Source organism: Cherax quadricarinatus, chromosome 23 (assembly GCF_038502225.1).
Source record: "Cherax quadricarinatus isolate ZL_2023a chromosome 23, ASM3850222v1, whole genome shotgun sequence".
Taxonomy (NCBI): Eukaryota; Metazoa; Arthropoda; class Malacostraca; order Decapoda; family Parastacidae; genus Cherax; species Cherax quadricarinatus.
The window spans coordinates 16,144,239-16,157,878 of NC_091314.1; the positions used below are offsets into that span (position 1 = coordinate 16,144,239).

General features: G+C 38.8%; 1 protein-coding gene across 10 annotated transcripts in view; it reads right to left on the minus strand.

The window, feature by feature from the left end:
- Positions 1–13,640, minus strand: part of LOC128685738 (zinc finger and BTB domain-containing protein 7A) — a 653,624-nt gene that overhangs the window by 261,801 nt on the left and 378,183 nt on the right. The window contains exon 6 of one of the 10 annotated variants that reach the window (XM_070087962.1): positions 11,205–13,640. This exon is cut by the window's right edge and continues 2,046 nt beyond it. The exons of the other annotated variants lie outside the window; for them this stretch is intronic. The gene's annotated coding sequence lies outside the window, so the exon portion shown is untranslated. Of the gene's footprint in view, positions 1–11,204 lie in introns of those variants that run through there. 10 annotated transcript variants of the gene reach the window in all.

Genomic DNA, 13,640 nt, shown 5'->3' on the forward strand with positions numbered 1-13,640 from the left:
GGAAAGTGGGTGCGGGAGGGAAGAGGAGCGATTGGTGGAATGATGATGTAAAGAGAGTAGCAAGGGAGAAAAAGTTAGCATATGAGAAGTTTTTACAAAGTAGAAGTGATACAAGGAGGGAAGAGTATATGGAGAAAAAGAGAGAGGTTAAGAGAGTGGTGAAGCAATGTAAAAAGAGAGCAAATGAGAGGGTGGGTGAGATGTTATCAACAAATTTTGTTGAAAATAAGAAAAAGTTTTGGAGTGAGATTAACAAGTTAAGAAAGCCTAGAGAACAAATGGATTTGTCAGTTAAAAATAGGAGAGGAGAGTTATTAAATGGAGAGTTAGAGGTATTGGGAAGATGGAGGGAATATTTTGAGGAATTGTTAAATGTTGATGAAGATAGGGAAGCTGTGATTTCGTGTATAGGGCAAGGAGGAATAACATCTTGTAGGAGTGACGAAGAGCCAGTTGTGAGTGTGGGGGAAGTTCATGAGGCAGTAGGTAAAATGAAAGGGGGTAAGGCAGCCGGGATTGATGGGATAAAGATAGAAATGTTAAAAGCAGGTGCGGATAAAGTTTTGGAGTGGTTGGTGCAATTATTTAATAAATGTATGGAAGAGGGTAAGGTACCTAGGGATTGGCAGAGAGCATGCATAGTTCCTTTGTATAAAGGCAAAGGGGACAAAAGAGAGTGCAAAAATTATAGGGGGATAAGTCTGTTGAGTATACCTGGTAAAGTGTATGGTAGAGTTATTATTGAAAGAATTAAAAGTAAGACGGAGAATAGGATAGCAGATGAACAAGGAGGCTTTAGGAAAGGTAGGGGGTGTGTGGACCAGGTGTTTACAGTGAAACATATAAGTGAACAGTATTTAGATAAGGCTAAAGAGGTCTTTGTGGCATTTATGGATTTGGAAAAGGCGTATGACAGGGTGGATAGGGGGGCAATGTGGCAGATGTTGCAGGTGTATGGTGTAGGAGGTAGGTTACTGAAAGCAGTGAAGAGTTTTTACGAGGATAGTGAGGCTCAAGTTAAAGTACATAGGAAAGAGGGAAATTATTTCCCAGTAAAAGTAGGCCTTAGACAAGGATGTGTGATGTCACCGTGGTTGTTTAATATATTTATAGATGGGGTTGTAAGAGAAGTAAATGCGAGGGTCTTGACAAGAGGCGTGTAGTTAAAAGATAAAGAATCACACATAAAGTGGGAGTTGTCACAGTTGCTCTTTGCTGATGACACTGTGCTCTTGGGAGATTCTGAAGAGAAGTTGCAGAGATTGGTGGATGAATTTGGTAGGGTGTGCAAAAGATGAAAATTAAAGGTGAATACAGGAAAGAGTAAGGTTATGAGGATAACAAAAAGATTAGGTGATGAAAGATTGAATATCAGATTGGAGGGAGAGAGTATGGAGGAGGTGAATGTATTCAGATATTTGGGAGTGGACGTGTCAGCGGATGGGTCTATGAAAGATGAGGTGAATCATAGAATTGATGAGGGGAAAATAGTGAGTGATGCACTTAGGAGTCTGTGGAGACAAAGAACTTTGTCCTTGGAGGCAAAGAGGGGAATGTATGAGAGTATAGTTTTACCAACGCTCTTATATGGGTGTGAAGCATGGGTGATGAATGTTGCTGCGAGGAGAAGGCTGGAGGTAGTGGAGATGTCATGTCTGAGAACAATGTGTGGTGTGAATATAATGCAGAGAATTCGTAGTTTGGAAGTTAGGAGGAGATGCGGGATTACCAAAACTGTTGTCCAGAGGGCTGAGGAAGGGTTGTTGAGGTGGTTCGGACATGTAGAGAGAATGGAGCGAAACAGAATGACTTCAAGAGTGTATCAGTCTGTAGTGGAAGGAAGGCGGGGTAGGGGTCGGCCTAGGAAAGGTTGGAGAGAGGGGGTAAAGGAGGTTTTGTGTGTGAGGGGCTTGGACTTCCAGCAGGCATGCGTGAGCGTGTTTGATAGGAGTGAATGGAGACAAATGGTTTTTAATACTTGACGTGCTGTTGGAGTGTGAGCAAAGTAACATTTATGAAGGAGTTCAGGGAAACCGGCAGGCCGGACTTGAGTCCTGGAGATGGGAAGTACAGTGCCTGCACTCTGAAGGAGGGGTGTTAATGTTGCAGTTTAAAAACTGTAGTGTAAAGCACCCTTCTGGCAAGACAGTGATGGAGTGAATGATGGTGAAAGTTTTTCTTTTTCGGGCCACCCTGCCTTGGTGGGAATCGGCCAGTGTGATAATAAAAATAAAATAATATTATTTATGCCATTTCTACACTAATGCAGTAGTCTGCATAACAATAAATCTTCTATTTTTTGTGAGAATAAAAATTCAAAGTGGAAAGCAAAAGAAATGTAAAAGAGGCCTGGGGACGTGACTAATGAACAGAGGAAACGTTTTTTAGTGCCAGGAATGTCTTTCTTGTTTATTCTGGACCCTACTTGGAAATTGGCATCTTCTGAAATTTATATGAAATTGGCAAAACTGCCAATTTCTAACCACTTTATTGGATAGCTGAAATTGGCAAATGGGTGGTTTCTTGTACTCATTCGATAGACAAAATGGAATTCTAGCTAAATAAATATGATTTTTGTCGACTAGTACACAGGAATTGGCTGAAAATAGGGCTCAAATTGGGCGAAATTGCCTATGCGTAAATATCGTCAAGATCACTAACTTTGCAAGAGCATAATTCCCTAAGTTTTCCATCAAATTTCATACTTTTGGTGTCATTATGATTGGGAAAAGATTCTCTATCATTTCAAAAGAAAAAATAATTTTTTTTTTCCCGAAAAATTTTTGACCCTGAGAACGAGTTTAGGAGAGGGCCTCTCGACCCTGAAAGGGTTAAGGGTGATGTATGAAGCTGAGTTTGAAATTAAAGTGTTTTGGGGGCATATTTAGGGTTTAAACTATAAAAACAAAAAATAGGCCTTTTTTTAACCCTTTCAGGGTCAGTGCCGTAGATCTATGGCTTTACGTTCAGGGTCCAAACCGTAGATCTACACCATGATTATTACAATCATGGGGGAGCGCTAAACCCGTAGGATTATACAGCGCATGTGGGGGGGGGGGATAGAACGCATTCAGGCTCAATTCAGGGAACCGGAGCACAAATCCAATTCCCTCACCAGCGGCTCACTCTGATAAGCTGTGAGCAGTAAATCTGGGCCTAGATATGAGAGAATACATCTATATGGTATGTGTGCACCACATAAAGCAAATCCTGCAGCACACAGTGCATAATGAGAGGAAAAAAAATGGAGACCGTAATTTTCAATTAAAACAACGACTTTGCAGTATTTTTTCGTATGTTTTTATAGATGTATTTGCAATTTCTTGGTCTCAATTGATAGAATGGAAGAAATAAAGATGATTTTGATTGGTTTTAGTACGGGAAATGGCTTGAAACTAAGCTCAGAGTAGCAGAAATGTTAAATTTTTGCTGATGTTCAAGAGTAAACAAATGACCTGACAAGTCTAATACATGACAGCTGGTGGGTCTAATATACATTCACAAATGTGGTGATATTATTTATACAATTATTACAGTATTGCATAACAGTGAATCTTCTATTTTTTTGGTTTGAATAAAAATTCATTATGTGAATTAAAAATCAAAATGGAATTCATTTGTAAAGCCTGAAAATGTAACTAATGAACAGAAGAAATGTTAAGTTTAGTGCCAGGAATGCCTGCATTGTTTATTCTGGACCCTATTTTGAAACTAGAATATTTTGAACTTTTCATTAAATTGGACAAATTACCAATTTCCGGTCACTTTATTTTGTTGTTGAAACAGTTGACTTGGTGATTTCTTGTGCTCATTGATAGAATAGAAGTAATACTAGTGAAATAGCTAAGAATTTGCTTGACTGGAATACTGTAATTGCCATAAAATGGAAGTCAAAGTCGGCAAAATCGCCGATGCGTAAATATTGCCGACACATCAAAATTCGCGAGCATAATTTCGTAAATTTTCCATCAAATTTCATACTTTTTGTTTTATTACCTTCAGAAAAAGATTCTCTACCATTTCATAAGAAAAAATAACAAAATTATTTTTTGAAAATTCTTGGATCCTGGTGTACACTTTGAAATCTGGCCTCTGGACCCTGAAAAGGTTAATCGCATCCAGATTTGACAGTTTTCCAAATTCGTGGGTGGTCTTGGAACGTAACCCCTGCAAATTTGGGGGGACTACTGTAGTCTTTGAGCTCAGATTAAGTCATAATAAACAACTGTAAATAAATAAACAGAAAGACAGAAAGAAGGCTTAAACCATAGTCCTATTTATTATGACAATCTGAGCTCATAGACTATATGACTCTCAAGGAGGTAAGAATAGATTTATTGCTGAAGCACCTGGGTTGTGGAGGAGAGTCAATTGGGTTACAGCTAGTTCGACCTTCGGCAAGTTTTTTTTGGCAAAATTTGGCCTCGAGTTTCGTGATTACTCGTGTTTTGGCGACCATCCGGTACCCGTCCGCCTGTCACCGTGAACACCAAGCCAGTTTCCCACACCATTCACGCTCAGTGTGCCATTGTTTACGAACACGTGACTATCACCTCGCAGGTTCATACAATACATTTCATAATAATCCATTGTTTTTTGTGCTTGCAACTGCTAAGTAAGTCATCATGGACCCAAGGAAAGCTAGTGCAAGCCCTTTGGTAAATAAAGTGAGGGACACAATCCAGAGGGATTTTGAAGGGTTTGAGGCAGACCATGTCCCTGCCGACCCTCTGCCTGTTGTGGAAGGTGTTTTGGCACTGGGCAAGTCCATGTTGTTGGAGGTGAGTGACGGGGATGTGGAAGAGTTGGTGGAGGACCACAGGGAAGAGCTAACCACTGACAAACTGCAAGAGCTTCAACTGGAACAGCATCAGACCACAGCCGAGGAACTTGCTTCAGAGGAGGAGGAAAAGAGAGTGAAGGAGGTTCCTTCTTCAGTGATTAAGGACATGTGTGGAATGTGGAATGAGTTGCAAAGTTTTGTTGAAAAGTATCACCCTGACCAAGCTGAAACAAGCCATATCTGCAACATGTACAATGACAGTGCTGTGTCCCACTTCAGGGGAATCTTAAAGAAACGCCAGAAAAAGACCTCTTTGGACTGATATTTTGTGCGACAAGGGTCCAGTGACTCAAGTTGTTCCCAGTGGCATTAAAAGAAGAAGGGAAGTAACCCCAGATAAGGACTTGCTACCTAAAGTCCTAATGGAAGGAGATTCTCCTTCCAAACAATAGTGTACACCTTCCTCCTATCCCCTCCTCCCGTCTTCTATCCACCCAGAAGTCTTCAGTAATGGTAAGTGTAATGTTGTTATTTTTTATATGTATGTACTTGATTTCTCATTGATTTCAGTTTATAAATCTTTATTTAATTTGAAAAAAATATTTTATTTTAATATTTTTGGGTGTCTGGAATGAATTAATTTTATTTCCATTATTTCTTATGGGGAAAATGGTTTCGAGTTTCGTGAATTTCGACTTTCGGCAGGCTCTCTGGAACGGATTAATCATGAAACTCGGGGGGGTCCACTGTATACATGTACAGTGGACCCTCGGCTAACGATATTAATCCAATCCTGAGAGCTCATCATTAGAAGAAATTATCGTTATCCGAATTAATTTTCCCCATAAGAAATAATGAAAATAATCCGTTCCAGACAGCCAAAAGTATTAAAAAAAAATCTTTTTTTTTTTCATAAAATATACATTTTCCTACAAAGAAAACAATGAGACATGCACAATAACTATATAAATAAATGTTAAAAAGACACTTACCTTTATTGAAAAGTAATGATGAGTGATGAGACACTGTTTTTCTTGAACACTCTGGGATTTTCAGAGTGATACATGAGTAAAGGCTTCACTTTGAAATCCCCACTAGCATTACAACAAAACAAGAAAGTTAGCCTGTCTTTCATAGGCTTGTGTCCTGGGAGTGCCTTTTCTTCCTGAGTAATGTACGTCCTGTTTGGCATTTTCTTCCAGAACAGGCCTGTTTTGTCACAATTAAACACTTGTTGGGGTTGGAATTTTTCAGCTTCACCATGCCTTAGCACACTGTGTATGCCACTACGATTCTTGAATTTCTCAAACCAACCTTTGCTGGCCTTAAATTCACCAATATGAGCACTGGTTCCAGACATTTTTTCCTGTTCACCTGGGTGCTAGTCGACTGGTGTGGGTCGCATCCTGGGGGACAAGATTAAGGACCCCAATGGATATAAGTTAGACAGTCCTTGATGACTAACTGACTTTCTTGGGTTATCCTCGGTGGCTAACCCTCTGGCATTGTTTCTCGTTAAGCCACACCAACAACAGTCTCTCCACATCTTCGAGTAGTACAGCTGATGGTGGTGCAGCAACAGCTGACGGTGGTGCAGCAGCAGCTTACCGAGGTACGATAGTATTTCGATAGTATTTGCCACCCTTTTTACCACAGGGTTGGCACTAGAAGCTTTCTTTGGGCCCATGGTGGCTTATTTAGCAGGTACAAGCACTATAAACAATGGAATAATACGAAATGTATCAATTGTATGCATGAAACCGGCCACCCTGGCTTGTAAAACAATGACAGCAGGGCAGCTGAGGCGCTCAGGCTAGACAGACATGTTCGGGACGAATCACACTGGGCAAGTTTTTTATCATTAGGCGGGCCAAAATTTTTTCGCTCAAACGCTTCGTTAGGCGGATTTAACGTTATGCGATGCGTTCATTAGCTGAGGGTCCATTGTACAAAAGTACTGTTTCTGAATCTTCTCTTATTAAAAGCCAGGTCCTGTTAATTAATTAAGGGACCATAGTTCAAGCCTCCCATCTACAGTGGACCCTCGGGTAATGGCGCCATCGGCAAACATAGTTCAAGCCTCCCATTTACAGTGGACCTTCGGGTAACGGCATCATCGGCTAGATACCACCATGTTTTTGTGTCAAAATATTGGCTCGGCTAATGCCCAAGAACTCGGTTAAGGACATTCGTCCCAAACGTGTCCACGCAGCCTGAGCCGCCCGGCCTCTCCATGACTCCATGTACAGCTAGTGTGCCATTGTATACAAGCTAGTGAGGATGATTCCACACATACATGCAATATATTTTGAATTATTCCATTGTTTTTAGTGCTTGTAACTGTTAAAGCCACCATGGGCCCAAAGAAAGCTTCTAGTGCTAGCCCTGTTGTAAAGAGAGTGAGAAATACTATTGACTTGAAGAAAGAGACAATTATCAGGAGATAGTGTTTCTCAGTCAATAATACGTGAAAAGGCAAAGCAGTTGCATGCGGATCTCATTAAAAAAAGCCTCCAAATAGTGCTCATACTGATGAATTTAAGGCCAGCAAAGGCTGGTTTGAGAGATTTAAGAATCGTAATGGCATACACAGTGTGATAAGGCATGGTGAGGCAGCCAGTTCTGGCAAAAAAGAGGCTGAAAAATTAAAACCCCAATAAGTGTTCAATTATGACAAAACAGGCCTGTTTTGGAAGAAAATGCCAAACAGGACCTACATTACTCAGGAGGAAAAGGCACTCTCAAGACATAAGCCTATGAAAGACAGGCTAACTCTCATGTTCTGTAGTAATGCTAGTGGGGATTCCAAAATGAAGCCTTTACTCATGTATCACTCTAAAACTCATAGAGTGTTCAAGAAAAACAGTGTTGTCAAGACTAAATTGTGTGTGATGTGGAGAGCAAACAGTAAGGCATGGGTCACTAGGGACATTTTCCTCGATTGGTTCCATGACATGTTTGGCCCCAGTGTGAAAAAATACCTCCTGGAAAATAAATTGGAACTCAAGTGCCTCCTGTTAATGAACAATGCTCCTGCTCATCCTCAAGACTTGGAAGAGCAAATTGTGGGGGAGTTTAGTTTTATCAAAGTCAAGTTTTTGCCTCCTAACACTACTCCTCTCCTCCAGCCCATGGACCAGTAGGTCATTTCAAGCTTCAAAAAGCTGCACACCAAAGCAGTGTTTCAAAAGTGCTTTGAAGTGACCTCAGACACTGAACTGACCCTAAGAGAGTTCTGAAAAGATCACTTCAGTATCCTCAGTTGCATAAACCTTATAGGTAAGGCTTGGGAGGGAGTGACTTTCAGGACTTTGAACTCTGCTTGGAGAAAATTGTAGCCAGAATGTGTACAAGAGAGAGATTTTGAAGGGTTTGGGGCTAACCCTGAGGAGCCTATGTCAGTTGTGGAATCTGCTGTGGCACCGGGGAAGTCCATGGGGTTGGAGGTTAGTGGCGAGGATGTGGAAGAGTTGGTGGAGGACGACGATGTAGAGCTAACCACTACAGAGCTGCAAGAACTTCAGGTGCAACAGCAACAGACCACAGCTCAGGAATTTCCTTCAGAGGAGGAGGAAGAGAGATGGAGAAAGTTGCCTTAGTCAAAGATTAAGGACATTTGTGAAAAGTGGGTTGAAGTGGAAACTTTTATGGATGAACATTATCCTGACACAGCTGTTGCAAGCCGTATTCGCAAGATGTACAATGACAATATTGTGTCCCATTTTAGGGAAATCTTAAAGAGACGCCAGAAACAGAGCTCTCTGGACAGATTTTTGGTGCGACAAGGGTGCAGTAACTCTCAAGCCGGTCGTAGTGCCATTAAAACACAAAGAAGGAAGGTAATCCCAGAAAAGGACTTGTTACCTGAAGTCTTTATGGAAGGACATTCCTCTTCCAAACAATTGTAAACTCCTCCATCCTCTGCCCTCCTCCCATCTCATCACTCCTCAATAAAGGTAAGTGTCATTTCAGTATTGTTTATTGTGCATGTCTCATTGTTTTCTGTGAATGAAAATGTATATTTCATGTTAAAAAAATGATTTTAATACTTTTGGGTGTCTGGAATGGATTAATTGGATTTCCATTATTTGTTACGGGGGAAAATTAATTCGGTTAACGACAAAATCAGTTAACCCTTTGACTGTTGCAACCCCAAATCCTGAGGTGTCTCCTAGTGTCGAAAAATTATTGAAAAAAAAAAAAAAAAAAAAATTCTTATGAAATGATAAAGAGAATCTTTTCCTGAAAATTATGCTCTCGTGAAGTTAGCGACCTCGGCGATATTTACAAATTGGCGATTTTTCCCACTTTGAGCCCTATTTTCAGCTGATTCCATTGTTCCAGTCGACCAAACTCATAACTATTTCTTTAGAACTCCATTTCTTCTATTGACTGAGTACAAGAAACTGCCCATTTACCGATTTCAGTTACCCAATAATGTGGTCAGAAATTTGCAATTTGGCCAATTTCATGCAAATTGAAAAATATGCCAATTTCAAAACAGGGTCCAGAATAAACAATGCAGACATTCTTGGCTCTAAAATAACATTTTCTTTGTTCATCAGTCACATCTCCAGGCCCTTCTGATATTACTCTTGCTTTCTATTTTGAATTTTTATTCAAACAAAAAATAGAAGATTTACTGTTATGCAGACTACTGCATTATTGTAATAAATGTATAAATAATGTCAACCCATTCATGACTGCATATTAGAATGGCTAGCTGGACATTTATTGGACAATGACATCATCTGTTTAGTCTTGAACATCGGGAAAATCAAACATTTCCCCTATTTTGAGCCCCATTTGAAAGTCCTTTTCATACTATAACTAATCAAAATCACCTCTATTTCTATAATATGCTTTCCATTCTATCAAATGAGACCAAGAAAACAAGAATACAACCATAAATACTATACAAAAATACGCCACAAGGTCGGCGTTTTAATCCAAAAACAGTTTTTTTTTGTCATCGTGCACTGCGTGCTGCAGGATTTTTTTTATATGGTGCAAACTGACCATACAGACCCATTCTCTCACATGTGGGCCTACCAGCTTTCTCCTGCTTGATTTGAAGCCGCTAGAATTTTTGAGCATATATATGTCAAACACACTGGCTCATAAGACGTATATATACGACCGAAACAGTCAAAGGGTTAAAGGCAAGCTCTCTGGAATGGATTAATGCCGTTACCCAAGGGTCCACTGTACCTTTCCATTTATTCATTTACAGTCATTTATTACGATTTAATCTGAGTTCACACACACACACATAAGCAGTGCACATTAGTAAATTTATTGGTAGTGCCTATTAGGAGATTTATTCTCAGTCCTATTAGTAGATATATTGGTAATGCCTATTAGGAGATTTACTGGTAATTTACTGGTAGTACCTATTAGTACATTTATTGGCTGTGCCTATTAGTAAACTCGGGAGAAAGTGATTACAATGACGAACAAGTCTATAAAAATAATGTAATGCACAAGCAAACTGAACAGTGTAGACACAGTTGAACATACTCAAGGCCTTCTTAGTTTGGGAGTTCAAAAGATTAGCTTTTGTTCCCAGGAGTAAACCTGAGATATGTTTTTTTAACATTTTAGGTAGTATAAAAATTTATTTCTATAAAATTTTCTTCTGGCTTGTAAATTTTGTCTTAAATCTACTGTTGGTTTTTTAAAAATTTAGTCCCACCAGACGTGTAAATCAGAGAAAACTTTCACAGCACCTTACCCTCAAAGACACAAGCAGTCAGCAGCAACTATACCATTTAGCCATATTTGTTGACATAGAATGTAAATGGCACCTTTTGTCTAGTAGTTATTGCTTGTATTTCACATGATGGTGCTTTGTATGGCACACAATTGTTAGAGAGTGAAAAATAAATGTTAACAGGAGTATACTTGATACCAAACAGCAATGATAAATTCTCTCAATATTTTAACAAATTTCAATGTTCAGCACTAATATATGCTTCCCAACCTTACCTAACACATGATTTACATGCTCTACATAGAATCTGCAAAACAACACAGACAACTGGGAAGAGCAAGCACCATTTTTTATTTTATTTGTAATGTTTTGCCTTTTAAGTTTTCTCACAGGTTCTCAAGGTTGTCTGGGATTTAAAAAGATGTAACCCTGCTGCCCCAGTGCAACCAAACTAACAGAGCTTAACTGTAATTTACACCTTCAAGATTAAATTTACAATTTATTTTCTCCTCTTGACCTCATGGAGTATGCCACAGGGGCATTGACCCCCATAACACCCTCCAGGTATACTCTTTTCTTCCAAGGCCTGATGACCTTTCCTCTAATTATTTATATTAAGAAAATTTACAAGATCTCTGACTACAAGTACTTTTTCATTAATTACATGGTAACATCTACCTTGATGGGCTTGACAAAAACAAACCTCAATCATTATTAATATATTTAATCTACATACACAAGCTATTCTTCTTACTTTAATACCATACAAAAATATGCTATTACAATAATCATAAAAATAATGACTAAAGACTACTGTATTGATATTAAAATACAACAGCATGTTACTATTAAAATGTATAGAATAAAACTACATTACATGGAGGACTTAGTCAAAGCAACAGCTTGTACAAGCAAACTACTTTTTTGTAAATGGAATTAGAGCCTTATCTTAATAGTTGAAAATTTGTCTACATTAAGCATAAGTCAATAAAATTTAAACTAAAACAATGGATATTCCTACTTAATCACCTGATCACTCCACTTTCCAGATTTCAATGTCTTATTATTAATACTGAATATTAATAAGGAAGCACCAAACCTGTGATATTATACAGAGTATGTCTACAGTGCTTTATGCTGCAGTATGTCAAATATCCACTTATTTTCTTTTTTTACACCAGATGTGAGGAAGGCAAAGCTATAGCCTAAATAGGCAATTTTAAGCTTGAATTTAAGTGTATTAATTTTTCAAAGTAGTTTTTCACTCTGAACTACAGCATTTTTATAATTCAAACAAAGCTAACTCAGAGCCTGGTATAACTAACTACTGATTACAAATGCTCAAATTCTATGAATGTAACCAATTCAACCACCTACTCATCTACCAATTTCTTCAAGGCTGCTCATCAACTAGTTGATTTCCAGTTACCTCAACATTGTCAGAGTTGCAGCCCTATGGCTACCCTTCAGATGTTCCCTGTCTTACAACTGCACCAAGATTAATTTCTGCTTCCTTCAATGAATAATAGACTTCTGTCAGCCTTTATATCTTCACTTGGTAAAGCTCTTATTCTTTTTCATAAAATATATACAATTTGGAAATTATGTAACGTACATAACTCGAAATTAACTCTGCACAATAATGTTTCCTATGCCACTTTTTCTACAGTATTTATCACAATAATATAATTCATTTGTTAACACACCTGCTTTCTTCCTCTGATCTGAGGTAGGTGACTAAAAAAAAATCACCATCAGTCAGAAGTGTGCAGACATCACAATTAATATGATCCTTCAAAATGCCACACCCTCGCTCCCCCTTCAGAATGCAGCACTATGGTTCTCACCTCTAGGACTGAAGGCTGGCTAACCAGTTTCCCTGAATCTCTTCATAAATGATACTTCACATGTAATGCCCTAAAAAACACTTATCTACAGTAACACAAATGTAATACTCACACAAACATTTTGGAAGCCCCTAGCACTCAAAACCTTCATCCTCTCTTTCCTGCCCTTCAAGGGACAGCCCCTAACCCTCCTTCCTTCCAGCATATATTTATACACCCTCTTGGTTATCCTTCATCCTATTCCGTTTTATCCTCTCTACATGTGCGCACTACCTCAACAATCCTTTTTCAGCTTTCTTGAATTATGCTTTAGGTAACCACATTTGGTCTCCTAATTTTTATGCTCTGAATTCTATCCCTAATATTAACACTACAATTTTTTCTCAACTGCGACATCTCCACTGCCTCTAGCCTCCTTCTTTCTGCAACATTTTAAGCTCCTGTCTAACACCCATAAAAGTGTTGGTAGCACTATACTCTGGTATATTCCTTCTTTTCTTCTCAATAAATTTATTTATTTCCACAGATACCTAAACACAGCACTTACCTTGCTCCCCTTATCTATTTTATGGTTCACCTTGTTTTTCATAGACCCACCTGCTGACATGGGTCCACTTTCAGATTTCTAAAAAAAAAAAATTTACTTGCTCCAAACACTCTCCTTACATTCCCTAACCTGAGTCTTGCTGTCCACATAACTACCCTACCACCTATTCCATACAATTGCAACATCTGTCACATTGTTCCCCTATCCACCCTCTCATACTTCTTTTCTAAAGCCATAAATATCACAGTTTCTTTCATTTCACTGGTATTGTTTAGTTGAATGTTTCAATGTAAATACTCAAGACACCCGCTACTCTTCCTAAATCCTCCTTGTTCCTCTGCAATCTGATTCTCTGTCTCAAATCTAGTTTTTTTCATTAATAATTCTACCAAACGCTTATTTCACTATAACTTTTACAAAGGAACTATGCATGTTCTCTATCAATCCATAGGTACTTTCCATTCTTTCATGCATTTTTTTTTAACACATCAGCCGTTTGTCACCAAGGCAGGGTGACCCAAAAAAGAAGAAGCACTTTCATCATCACTCACTCCATTACTGTCTTGCCAGAGGCATGCCTACACTACAGTTCAAAAACTGCAACATATCTCCACCCTTCCTTCAGAGCACAGGCACTATACTTCCCACTTCCAGGAACAAATCTGTCTAACCAGTTTCCCTGAATCCCTTCATAAAGGTTACTTTGCTCAGACTCAAACAGCATGTCAAGTCATAAAACCATTTCCCTAT